General features: G+C 38.5%; 1 pseudogene; it reads right to left on the bottom strand.

Moving 5' to 3' along the window:
• The window catches only part of LOC101584451, a 26,577-nt pseudogene extending 18,040 nt beyond the window's left edge, over nucleotides 1–8,537 (bottom strand).
• Between the last annotated feature and the right edge of the window lie 6,115 nt (nucleotides 8,538–14,652).

The raw sequence follows: 14,652 nt of genomic DNA, 5'->3' as shown, positions 1-14,652 counted from the left end.
TTTATTTGTTCCCGTTCTGTTTTCCTAATGTGTGAGTTCACAGCTATGAATTTCCCTCTGAGAACTGCTTTCATTGTATCCCATAAATTCCAATGAGTTGTGGTTGAATTTTTATTGAATTGTATATATTGTTGAATTTCTTGTTGAATTTCATCTGTGACCCATTGTTTGCTAAGTAGGGTGTCATTTAATTTTGATGTATTTAGGGATATTTTCTGGTTTCATTTTGTCATTTATTTCCAGTTTCATTGCGCTGTGGTCAGATAATATGCATGGGATAATTTCTGTTTTCTTGCATATATTTAAGCATGACCTATTGACAAGTATGTGGTTGATTTTAGAAAATGACCCATGTGCAGCTGAGAGAAATGTGTATTCAGCTGTGTTTGGGTAGAACACTCTGTATATGTCTATGAAGTCCATTTTTTTCAAGCTCTGGTTCAGTTCTGTTATTTCTTTGCTAATTTTTTGTCTGGTTGACCTATCTTTTTGGGATAAGGGGGTGTTAAGGTCTCTTGTTCAGATTGTGGTATTGGATATTAGATTTTTCATGTCCATTAAGATTTGCTTTATATATTTGGGTGCTCCCATGTTTGGTGTATACATATTTATGATTGTTACTTCTTCCTCTTGAATTTTTCCCCTAACCAATATATAGTGGCCATCTTTATTTCGCTTGATCATTCTTGGTTTGAAGTTGAGACTGTCTGAGAATAGGATTGCTACCCTTGCTTTTTTCTGAGGTATTGGGGCATGTAATATTGTGTTCCATCCCTTGACTTTCAGCCTATGAATGTCTTTATGAGTTAAATGTGTTTCTCATATACAGCATATTGTTGGATTTTGTTTCCTAACCCACTGTGCTAGTCTATTTCTCTTAATTGGTGAATTGAGTCTATTTACATTGATGGTTAGAATTGAGATGTATTGACTTACGATTGACATGTTATTTATGTGTTGCCATTTACTCCTTTTTCTCCTGTGTTTCATTGCTTGCCTTATTTAGTTGGTTGCTTCTGATCTCATTCCTAGAGTTGTGATACTTTTGGTTCCTCTCTAGAACATCTTTCAGTAGCCTAAATAAGGTTTTCTTTGTCATCATGAAATTCTTTAGTTGTTCTTTGTCATGAAAGTATTTCACCTCTCCATCAAACTTGAGAGTTTTGCAGGGTGTAGTAGTCTGGGCTGGAATTTGTTTTCATAGAGGACTTCAAGTACTCTGCTCCATGCTCTTCTTGCCTGTATGGTTTTCGAAGAAAAGTCGGCTGTAATTCTGATGGGTTTTCCTTTGAATGTGATCTGCTTCTTTTCTCTAGCGGCTTTCAGTAGATTATTCTTGTGTTGAATTTCTGGGATCTTGACTATCATATGTCTCGGTGTGTTTTTCATTGGGTTGAGGTTCCTTGGCATTCTGTATGCTTCAGTTACCTGAATGTCAGATTGTTTCCTCATATTTGGGAAGTTTTCTGCTATTACTTCTGCCCATATTTGTTTTAATGTCATTTGTGTTGACTCCTTGTTTCTCATTGATGCCTATTAGTCTCACATTGTTCATCTTTGCATCATCTTGCAGGTGATGGATTATTCTTTCCTGCATCCTCGTTGTTTTTAAGAGATCCTTTCTTACCTTTTTACTAGCTACACCAGCATCTTCAAGATCTGAAACTCTGTCCTCACATTCACTTAAACGGTTTTGCAAGCTTGTGATTGAGAGTTTCATTTCCTCTATATCTCTTTGACTCTGCTTCATGCGATCTATTTCTTTCCTGTATTGCTCATTCAGGGTATCTGTCATTTTTCTAATCTCCTCTATTTTTTTTTTTTATCAATTTCTTCTTTAGAAGCAGTTATAAATTCTTTTACTGCAATGTTTTTTTCAGATTGGGTTTCCTGCCTATGCTTCTGTAGTTTCTTCTTTACTTCATCTGCTATGAGTTCTGAGAGTTCATTTTTTATTTCAGAAAATAATTGCACTCTGATTTCCTGTCTATCTTTCTGCTGTTGCTTATTTACTATGGACGCTATTAATTCATGCATTTGAGCCGAGGTAGTATCCTCCGCACTTGTTCTCGGTGCACACTGGGTTTCTTCCATATGTTTCTGCATTTGCTTCTTTAGTGCAGATGTTATTAATTCAGGAATTTCCTTTTTCATTTCCAATCTGAGGTCTTCTACATCTTTCTGCAGCTGTTTCTTTATTTCAGAAGCCGTTGATTCATTGCTTTCATCTGTGTGATTTCCAATTTTTTCTGTGTTAGTGACCTCTGCACTTGTTATGGATGGGCTTGGGTTCGGAGGTTGCATTTTGTTCCTTCTCATCATTTTGTGTAGCACTGTCTTCTGACCTTTGTTGTAGATATTTGCTCTAGTTATAACCTTTGCCTGTAATGAAGTTCTGGTGCAGTTCTACAAAGTTTGGACTTATCTAGCTGTGTCTGGCTTGGGTCTGGCTGCTGTGCTTAGGTCCTTCCCGCTGCTGCCCTTGAGGGTGAACCTGTTGTGCCCCTGTCGCGAGATGTTCTGCTCCTGGACTAGTTGGTTGAATCTATCCTCTACACTCTCTGCAGGGATTGCAGCTGCAGGATTACACCCCAGGAGTGTATGCCAGGCCTGAGCTGTGCCTGGAGGGGGCAAGGTGAAGTAGGGGGAAGAGGAAGCTCGCTCACACACTCAGAGGACCTGCGTCTGGGGCTAGGACTGCGTCTGGGGGTTCCCGGATGCGGCAGAAATTTCTACTTTGCGGGCGGGGTGGGGGAGGCACTTTGGAGTGGTTGGGGCAGCCCAAGGTTGTGGGAAAGGTCCGGCCCACTCTGCGCCTGGGCTGGGACTGGTCCCGCTGGCGCAGGGTAGCAGGAAGCTCTCCGCACATTCACTGGACCTGGGCTAGGACTGGGTCTGGGGGTACCCGGAACTCGGCAGAAATTCCTACTCGGTGGGTGGGGTCTTTTAAATATATTTTAAGTTTTAAAAATTTTCATCATATTTTGTAGGAACTTAAAGTTTAACATATGAATACTTGATGAAATAGACCTGCTCCATGTTATGCCTAAGATGTTTGATATTCAGACAGATAGTCAGGTTAAGCTGAACAGCGTAGGTTGTTTGACAATAACGATAAGCTTCTCTTCTGGAGGGTTAACAATCTAAGTTTGCAGACCAAAAATTAGAGAAAAAGGAGGACCGCAAGGAAAGCCAACATTTTGGCTCTAGACTTCCTAGGTCAATTAAGGCCCAGGACATATGAGAACTTGTACTCTAAAATCATGTAACTCAGTTGTGTCCATAATTTTCTCATCAAGGAGATTATGGGCCCAAAGAGGAAAGTGATTGATGATGTAGAGTGTGCCTAAGGTGGGTCACATGGAGAGAAAACATTTTCTCAGGCTTTCACAGAGAGCAAATTAGTGAAGCAAGGGCTGTGATTCCTCCACATGGCTGAAACTGACAAGGGATCTACAAACTGTGGTACAGGGTCTCAGGATAAATCCTGAGGGGATTTGACTGACCTTATCAGATACAAAAGCCACAATTCTTGTTACATAGGTCTAGCTTTATCTTAGTCTTAACCATCCAGTAGAAAATTATAAAAACAAAGTATATGAAGTAAAGCCATGTTGTTATGTTGAGCTGTGGGGACTCAGTTCAACAACTTCTGACATTGTCAGTCATGTGGGAGACCCAATACTATTATGGACTACTGGACCATATTGGAATATTTTGCTGAGTTCACATACCTATAATGTTTAAATGATGAAACTAAACAAAAAAAGGGAATACAGATGAATGACCATTTTGTATCTGTGTATTCAAAATGGTTAGGATAGATATATAGCTACATTCTCTTAATTCAATGAATAGAGGGATTTGTTCTAATAGTGTTTGTAAATAGCGTATCATGTCTACATCTTGTACAACAAATAACCAGTAGAAAGAAGTATGCAATGTGTTAAATATTGAAACTGTCCTACTAATTTGATTTGAAACTTTCACTGCTGTTTGTTTCTCAATAAAATTATGGGAAAACCCCCCCAAAGGTGGTAGAAAGCACAGGTAGAGCAGGGTACAAGGTCTGGAGCCCATCAATTTCAGAGATAACTTTTGAGGTCTGCACAGTACTATGGATAACCCACTATGACTACTGGACTATATTGCATTATTTTGCTGAATTCATGAACTTACAATATTTAAATGACAATGGAATACCCATCTCTTACAAAACTAAATGAAAAAAGGGGATATAAATGAAGGACCATTTTGTATCTGCATATACAAAATAGTTAGGATAGATATACAGCTACTTTCTCTTAATTCAATGAAAAGAAAAATTTGTACTAATAGTGTATGACAGGATATCATGTCTGCATCTTGTTCTATGAGTAACTACTACAATTACTATGATGACAACAATATGCAATATATTAATTATTGCAACTGTCCTACTATGCTGTTTTGAAACTGTCTCATTACTAGTTGTTGTTCAATAAAATTAATAAAAAATAAAATAAAAAATAAAGTATATTTACAAAAAAAAAAGATTTCACCTTCTAATACTGTCCTTTTGGGGTTAAGTCAACATAGAAAATTTGGAGGATCCAAGCACACTTAAAAGCTCTTTCCCCCAGAAGGAGGTTCAGAAATCCGGGGTTACAAGGAAGGATTTTAAGTTACTATCAGTGCTGCTACCTTTTTGAATATATTCTTGGGTCTCAGGAGCTTTCCTTGATTCCTTGCCTGTATGGGATCAGGAGATTATAAACATTCTGTTTTATTTTTGTGAGCTCTGTGTCACCTGCGTATCTTAATTGTTTGAAGACAGTGGCTCCTGGGAGTATACGTCATTGTCTGTGAGTATTTCAAAATACTTTGGCCCTAAATCCATGGTATAGATGTGTTTCCACAAAAATTATCATAGATAGCAAGTAGGTCCCAATCCATTATGTAGATGGGCAAGAAATGCAACTATCTTTATTTTCCCTTTTCTCAACTGAATTTTAGAATCAAGTTTCTGTTGTACTACAGAGGTGGAAGCACCATATCAGTCACTATATTATCACTTAAGTTCTGGGAGCTTCTCACTATGTCAAAGTACTTAAGGAGTATTTGGCTTTCATTGTATCTGTGCACAGTTGAGCAGCTGACCTATCCACTGTGTGAGGACATGAATCCAGGCCTTTGCTGCTCAGATGTCCCTTACTCCTGCCCAGCTCGCTGTTGCAGGCTGCTGTCCATGAGATGGACGTTGCGCCGCACACACTCATCATTTGGGTGCTCCTGGGCAACGTAGGATGGAAATCCTGGAGACTCTTCATAGCTCTATCCTGTCTGTGCTCTTCATACTTTTATTTCTTCTAGAAAGATCTGGAAAGAAGGAGGCTAATGGTAGTATCTCCTAAGGTTGTTTACTTCCTTCAGTAGTTATTTCTTTCTTCAGAAAGTTGATTTTTTTTTCAATTTTACTTCTCTTGAATGCAAATTTGTTTACTTTGTTTTTATTTTCCAGTAAAACAGTACCAGAACTCACCATTTCTTTGCTGATCAATTTTCATTGTTTTCTATTTCATGTCAGGGGAAATAATTTTCCCTTGAGAAGTTCTCTATCATAGGCTAACTAGTCCAATAAATGAACTGATGGATAACATGAATCATGACTCACTGATGCTTGTACTTAAACAGGTTCCCAATTCCAATTTCTTATAAGATTTGGAAATATTAATATGATTTTTTTGTGGGAATCATGGAAATAAAAGTGGTTTTCTTCTGCTCTTCTGGAGTTTAGTATAATGTTGTTCACTGAACTTCTTAATCTTATTTGTTTTATTAGATCATTTGTTTCTGCTCTATGAGACTCCAATAAGCTCTTTAATAAACACCAAAACTTGAGAGCTCATCACTCCCTGTTCTCTCTTCATAAACACTTGTTAACCCCATCTTGCCATTAGGACTGTTTTGTAAAGCAGATTACCTAGGTATTAGTTTGTTATTTGTTTTTTATTTTTTAATGTGAGTAATAGACATGATTTGAAGAAACCAATTATAATGCATTTCAACACAGCACCACTGATCAAATTATTCCTTCCAAAGATGGCAGTGGGGAATATTTACAGTGGAAATATCTGTCTTTCCAGTGGTTTTTAAAAATCAAATTACAGTAAACATAACCAAGAATCACAAAGACTGTTTCTGTTAGGAATACAGAATACAGACTGTTTGAGTCAGGAAAAATCAGTTTTCCAAAGAAGGGTTAGAATTCTACTCTTTTCTTAGGGCTATATTTTATCTTGTGTGGGATGAAATATATTTTTCTGGTCAAAATTATCTTTGCCAAATGCAGTAGTGTTCAAGTTAGGCCTGATTTTTCCAAACCCAAACATTTGTAAATTCAGCTTGGAAATTTGTTTTATTGCACCCCAGTTTAATTCAATAGATTTGAATTAAAAAAAAAGAATGTGAAACTTGGGAGCAACAAAAAAGAAAAATGTATGTCTTTATTGCTTCTTTTGCTCTAGTTTTCATATGCAAATGATCACCAACATTACTTTGTCATCATTGCCTTGGAAATCCAGCTTTCCACACTGTCCATTGCCTTATTAAAGCCTGCTATCAACTGCTGCCTTCTAACAGCTTGCCATTTCCCTCAGATTTGGCACTTTCAACACTTGTGTCATTCTAGAACAAAAGCTTCTGTTCTATCCTGGGATCCAGGTCTAAGATCCACAGTATGAACTAAAAAAACTTCAAAAGAGTGTCCCACCAGAACCTTCTTGGACCATACCCTGGGCAAGACTTCATGTTTTGTCAGCAGTTCACCATCATTCCAAGATGACACTCACTTCCATTCCTTTGCCTTGACTCATAAAATGATGCTCACTTAGTGTGTGCTGAATATTTGGAACTACCCATCAAAGGAAAGTTAACCTCTGTGGCTCTGACCTAACTGATAAGAAAGTGTAGAGGATGGAGCTTTGGGCTTTGTTATTGGGTTATGGCCAAAGGGCTCAAATCTCATCACTACATCTAATGTACATATGACGTTTTTTCACTTGGCCAAGTAGCCCAGTTTTTCATTGGTTAAAATGTAAAATTAACCTTGTGTCTGTTACATTGCAAAAACTTGGGAAATGTTATTTTCTCTCCTTTTAAAAAATGCCATAAGGCTCTTTCTGTCATCTGGCCGAGGTGCCAAAAGGGAAGAAGACCAAGAGCAAGAAGGTGGCCCCAGTCCCTGCTGTTGTGAAGAAGCAGGAGACCAAGAATGTGGTAAATCCCATTTGAGAAGAGGCCAAAGGATTTTGGCATTGGACAGGACATCCAGCCTAAGAGAGGCCTCACCCACTTTGTCAAATTGCCCTGCTCCATCCGGCTGGTGAGAGAGGGCCATCCTGTACAAGTGGCTGAAGGTGCCCCCTGTGATTCACCCAGGCCTTGGACTGCCAAACAGCTACCCAACTGCTTAAGCTCACCCACAGGTACAGACCAGAGACCAAGCAAGATATGAAGCAGAGGCTTGGGCAAAGAAAGCTGCTGGCAAAGGAGATGTTCCCACTGAGAGGCCACAGATCCTCAGAGCAGGGTTGACACTGTCACCACTCTGGTAGAGAACAAGAAGGCTCAGCTCGTGGTTATTGCACATGATGTGGACCCCATAGAGCTAATCATGTTCCTGCCTTCCCTGTGTTGCAAGATGGGGATCCTTCACTGCATCATCAAGGGCAAGGCCAGGCTGAGGTGTCTGTCCACAGGAAGACCGACCTGTATCACTGTTGCCTTCACGCAAGTCAACTCAGAAGACAAAGGCGCACTGACTAAGCTGGTGGAGGTCATCGGGACCAACTACAATGACAGATATGATGAGATCTACCATCACTGAGGAGGCAACATTCTGGGTCCAAAATCTGTGACTTGTATTGCCAAGCTGGAGAAAGCAAAGGTGAAAGAGCTTGCCACTACACTGGGTTAAGTGTACCCTTGAGTTTTCTGTACATAAAAATAATAAATTGTCCTTAATCCAGTGTAAAAAAATAAAAATGCCATACCCTCAATTTCCATCAAATGCTGGTATTTAAGAGAAGCAACTCTGTTCACAAGTACCTCAAGTCAGCTATGGTGCATTACTTTTCTGGTGCTGCCCCACATGCCTGTATTAGCAGTAGACTACAGAAACACAAATCCTGGAGCTCACACCATGAAGGATGAAATATTCAATTTTATTGTCTACGAGTAACATTCTGTTGGAATTTTCTTACCAGATTTCTCCTAGAAATGATGCACAGGGAAAAGACACACCAAGCAGAGACTTTCTGCAGCGGATGGGAAGGGTGTCACAGGGACAGAATGGGAAGACCAGAGGAGGTTGGCAAAGTGAGTGAGAAAGCCTCCAGGCGTGCATGGTGGACTCACACAGCCGACCTACTTCACCAACTTTCCTGCAGTCGGCTTTTCCAGAGAGATTCTGAAAGGACTAAAGCCAAAGGCTCAATGATGGGGTATGAGTGACGGTCAGCAGGATGAAGTGGCTGTTTGGGGTAGGGCTTGGCCATGGCCCCGGACCTAGAACCAGGCATCCTGATGAGGAGGTAGAGAGCAAGGGAAGCAGAGGGGTGGAAGAACCAAGAGCAGGAAGAAGGTATTTAAAAGTAACACCAGAATTTATCTGGACCAGAGTGCAGAGTATTGGTAAATGACAACTTGTTGGTAATGACATTTGGCTAATTTCGACTGAACAGAATGGAATATTTAGGAAATATCAGGTAGGAAAGGGAAAGTGAAGGTGAAAGTTGGAAGATTTGGGAACCAAAGGAGTCAATGAATAAAAATGGTTGAGGCAAAAAGAGACTCATTTACATCTAACATGTCTGCTTAATGTCTAGATTTTCATTTTTTTAAAATGAAAAATATAATCACACATACTTGGAAATAACTAGATACGTAATGCCAGGTCGATGAAAACTGATTTACTGATTTTTCTCCACTTTATATTCTCATTGCACATACACACACACACACACACACACACACACACACAATCACCTAATTTCTCTTCATGCTTTTTTGAGATGAATGTTTAGATTCATTTTGGTTTGTTACAAAGGCAACAAAAACTTTGAAAAACATATATATATATATATATATATATATTTTTTTTTTTTTTTTTTTTTTTTTTTTTGTCTTTTTGAGACAAGGTTTCATTATGCAACTCAGGCTGGCCTTGAACTCACTAAGTAGCTTAGGCTAGCCTCAGACTCACAGCAAACCTATTGCCTCAGCCCACCGAGTGCTGGGATTACAGCTATGTGCCACTATGTCTGGCTTACATTTAGTCTAATCTACCATTTTTGAACAGTGGCTGCTCTCACGGTTATGGCATGACTGAAGTAGAATCATAGAATAAAGAAACACGCTATGCTTATGAGAAGTCAGACAGGTGCAAGATAAACCAGCCAAGAGCTTGAATACACAGCTAGATCTCAAACACACACAAAAAAGACCTGTGAAATACAAGAGGGGAACAGTTATTTGCCCAAATTTTTAATGTTACTTGTTGATCTTTCTTCTCAGAATCGTACTGTGGATAGCTTTACTAATTCATTGAACGATATCTTTAAGGAATTGGGCTTGCTTTATGTAAATCCGTATTAACAGACTTCAAGCAGAATTCTGAATTTCACGTATGAGGAAGTTGGTTTCCAGCTAGAGACAGAGCTAATTGCTCAAGTTTGGCCTCCTACAGGGCAGTATGCTCACTCATGCCTTCAAAGTAAATTGGACAAAGTCTATGGGATACTGAAACAAGATTTAAATGAAAGGTGCTTCCCTTCTTAGCAATTCTATATTCGGCAGTCACATTTTTAGATAGGTACCAGTGTACGTGTCATTATTTCTCATCTTCCAGGGTATTTTACCTTGGAAACAAACAAACAAAAATATTCAGCTGTAGTCCAGTCTTTTTCTTTTGAAATGTCTTCCTCTTTTCACCTGTCTGCCACTTCTGCTGCAGCGTGGTGGTGACACTGTCCTCTTTCATTTCCTTCCAGGCTTCTAAATAAGGACTGAGGTGACAACGAAAGCTCTCATGGAAATAAAACAAAAGGGAGAAAACACAAAAAAGAATTTGAAAACAAAAGGATGCAAAAGCACCATGCATACAGAATGAGAGTTGAAAAGATTATAGAATTAAGAAAAATGTGATCATGTAATCTTTGAAAAGCAATGTTTTAAATGAAAAAGTATAAGCAGGTGAATTAATGAGGAACAAAATCAAAAGAAAGAAAAGAAGATTGTTTTGGGGGAAAATTTCATGATCTAAGAGGCAAATTTTCAGCTAAACAATTGGATTTTGCTACAGTTATGTAACACAGTTTATTACTAAGCATAGGAGACCATAAAATAAACAACTGTATACTTCCTCTTCCTCGCCACAAAGTGCAAATTTAGGGCTGGCCCCAAACTTATCTTTCATGGATGCTGTGACATTAATGGATGGTGACCATTGAGTGAAGAAATGAATTTGCTGTTTTTTTTTTTTTTCTACAGCATAAAGCTGTCTTCCCAGAGCCGTGCAAACAATCGACCATGAACATGTTTTTATAACAGCTGTCTGGGTTATGAAATCTGAACAAAAATCAGCACCAGTTGTATCAATTTCAGCAGGTTTTAAATCTATAAACTAGAGATAATGACTTTTTTCTGCTTACCTTATATGAATTATGTTGTGTATGTTAGAATGGATTAAATATAAAGAACCAGATATACAGGAAGAAATACTACATTAGAGTGTATAGGAATCTATTGAAAAGTCCAACTTCAGGGCACTGAATTGCAAAATCTGATGGTATTTGGTTCTAATATGATACTATCAGAATTATTTGAAAGGTTACAATGTATCATTCATGAGATTTTCCATCCCCCACAAATAAGGTGAACATGCATATCATTCAAAATTCAACATATAATGAAGGGCTAATTAGTGAAATGCTCACCAGTTATTTTTTCCTTTTGATTGATGCACTGATTGAATCATTTGAACATGTATTGTTTTTTGCATCTACTGTGCTTAATGTACTGGTTCCGGAGCACTGAGTCTGATTTCTGAGATCTCATTTCACCAAGTCAACTGTGGCTAACAGTTTCATGTGTATCATTCTAGAGATTATGTATTCTGAGCAGCACAAAAATACATAACAATGTATTCCTTTAACAATATTAGGAGGTGAATATTGCTGTACAAGGAGAAGATTCAGACGATGTTCCTTTTCAGGTCACTCACCCAGGGAGCTGCTTCTTCCAGTCAGGCCCTACCTCCTCATGACATGTTCAGCTGGGAACTCGATGTCCAATCACCTTCCCAAAGCCCCACCCCTGAGAGCATGTGATACTGGGGAGATTCCATTGATCTAACCCCTACCAATCACTTATTATTTTAATTAGGATATGAATAAATAATAACTTATTACAGAAATAATTTAATTTAAGTGAATCAAATTTAAATATAAAGATAAAACTCTTCAGTTCTGGTGTTCAAGGTCCACCCTGGGGACCAAACTGTAGGGCAAGCACATGATGTTTTGTGATGGGTAAGGTAGAGCATAGGTAGGTTCCTTTGGAAAACCCGCAGGGCATTAAATTACAGCACATTGCTGGGCGTGTCTGGGTGGGTCACGGAGGCCTGCCTGTATCTTGTCCTGCACCCCTTCCCCTCTGGTTCTGTTTTCCTGTTTGGCTTCTTGAGCACGGTAACTAAGCATCTCTACTTTGCCATATTCTTCCACCACAATGGGTTGCCATGGAGCCAGCCAACTATGGACTGACTCCCCTCAAACTATGAGTCAAATAAACACCTCCTTCTTTAAGTTTTTGGTCTCGGGCATTACATCTCAGGGATGGGAAAATTGAAGAATACATGCTGCCATTTGACATAACACAGAACTAATTATTCTTTGTTTATGTCAGGCCAAGTTTCCCAATTGTGAAGCTGCTAAACATTGAAGTTAAAAAAACCACCAAAAAAGCAAGAAATAAATGTCTGATCAATTTTATTGTAAAGTTTAAACAAAGAGTGCAAAAATCTATTGCATCTGGCTGGGGAGATAGCTTGGCAGCATAAGCCTCTGTCTGGCAAACACAAGGACCTGAGTTCGATCCCTGCTACCATATTCCATGCTGGCCCTGATACCCAGTGTGATGGCACATGCCTGTAATCCCAGCACTAGGGAGGCTGAGACAGGAGGATCACTATGAGTCCACACTATAGTGAGACTGTGTACAAAAAAAAAAAAAAGAAAGAAAAGAAAACAAAAAGGTAAAAGAATCTATTGCATCTTTTCCTCTAAGAGTAAGATTTATTTGACATGTTCATTCCTTTGTATTTCCTCTTAGATAAAACTTCTCGAAGCAGTGGTCATTTCTGACCTGCAGTGGCATGGGCTATGTAGGTCCACAGTATTTGAACAGTTGCTTCACTTTGGAGATGTAGAACAACACACATGGAGAAATCTTGCCCTGGGCCCTGAGCAGTTAGGCTTGGGAGTAATATTTAGAATTGTAATTTGTGCCAGATCCTGCTGAGTGTCAGATTCTATCTGACATCAGTGCCTTTATTCTCATCTAGTTTGTGTACGATAAGTAGGGCCCTCTCAGTCCCAAAGGAGATCCCTTTCCTCATGCTATAGTGAACAGAACTGAACATATGCATTTATTTATAATGTCTGCAGCATCAGCATTTCAGAAAACTGACTGTATCACTAGGTATACACTTTATACATATTGCCAGTCAGATAACTCAGCAGATTAAAGTGCCTATTTAGGCAGACACAGGGGCTGGGGGTTCGATCCCCGGCCTACCATGCTGGCCTTGCCCCTGGAGCATGGTGAGATGGTGAATGAGACAGGGCCTGGTGGTGTGTGCCTGTAGTCCCAGTTCTTGGGAGGCTGAAAAACTGGAAAGATCACTACAAGTCCAATCTGTGTAGTGAGACCCTGTAGACCCTGCACACACACACACAAAAATTCAAACACTTTATCCATATTGCCAAACTGCTCTAGTTATGACAATTTACAATTTATTTCACTTACTTTTTTCATTGCTAAGGTAAAAGACCTGACACCCAAAGTTGAATTGGGGAGAGGCTTATTTGGCTCACAGTTTGTAAAGGTTTCAGCCCATAATCAGCTGGCTCCAAGGAAAGATGGCACATGGCAGAAGGCAACAGTTCATGGTGGCAGAAGACATCAAAAACAGAAAGAGAGGAGAGAGAAGCCTCTTTCTGTCCCTTCTATTGTGTGGAGACTACCAGGACTAGGTAGTGCCAATCCAATCAGTGGACTGATCCAGCAATCACCTAGCCTTAATCCCAGCACCCTTAATCCCAGCACTATGCTACAAATCAATCACACACTAGATTCAGCCACCTCTGAAAAAGCTGTGACTGCATGGGGCATTGGCGGGACACCTAGACACAAGCCATAATGCAATCTTACCAGAAACAAGCCATTGTGTCATTGTTAGCAATGTTTTTTCAAACATTTCAGATGGTTGCCAGTCTGTTAGGTGAAAAAAATGATACCTAGCTTTAGTTAGATTTTTGCTTCTCTTACAGTTGATAAGGTAAATAATTTTTCATACATTTATATTGGTTTTTGTTTTCTGTCCAGTAAATTGTTCATGTCTTTTGCCCAGTTTTCTATTATATTGTTAACATTTTGTTTATTTACTTGTAGATGCTTTTCATATATTTAGAGGATTATCATTTTGTTGTGAGTTGTCAAATATTTTTCAGATTTTCTTTTTATTTCATTATTTCATAGGTTTAAAAATTCTATGTAGGTAAACTTATTATCTTTGTGGCTTCTGAGGTTAAAGAAATAGTATTTGAAAAAGATTTCTCTATTTGAAAATAATAAAAGCAAAATTAAAATATCTCTCCAGTATTTCTTTTAATAGTTTTGGAGTTTCACCTTTACATTTTAAGTATTTGATCTATTTTGGGTTGTATTATGGAAATTGAGATTGGTACACAACGTAACCTTTTACTTTGATGGATATTTTATTGTCCTCAGAGTATTTATTAACTGTCTTCTCTTTTCCCACTGATGTGAAACATTTTCAGTGGTTTTTTTTTTACATATTTCCAAAGTCTTTTTTTTTAAATTAAAATTTTCTTTGATTTTGGAGAGTAAAAACAGGAGCAATATAAACAAGAGCAAAGACAGAAATAGGATAACATGTAACAATACATATGTTACAGATTTTCAAAAAAGAATAGCTCATTAACAACGATTGAAGGCGCAGGGAGATGGCTCAGTGGAATAAGAGCTTCCTTTGAAAGCACAAGGGCCTGAGTTCAATGCCCAGTCGCACCAAAAAAAAATTGATTGATATATTATCTATTTTTATCGTCAAATCTGTTGCTCATATTAACAGATACAGTTATGCAAGATGGGACATATGATTGAATATAGCCACATGATTTCAAGAAATCTTAATTTTTGTTCTTGACTGTCATTTTTTAACTTTTTAAAAAATTTACTTTAAAGAGAGTATAGTAATAATTGACATGAAAGTTCATATGTTGTAGGTACTTGAATTCAGCAAAATATCCCAATATAATCCAATAGTCCACAATAGTTTTGGGTTATCAGGACAGTTGGAAATTGTAG

Source organism: Octodon degus, unplaced genomic scaffold (genome assembly GCF_000260255.1).
Source record: "Octodon degus isolate 3935 unplaced genomic scaffold, OctDeg1.0 scaffold00004, whole genome shotgun sequence".
Lineage (NCBI taxonomy): Eukaryota > Metazoa > Chordata > Mammalia > Rodentia > Octodontidae > Octodon > Octodon degus.
This window is presented reverse-complemented; position numbering and strand designations above follow the sequence as displayed.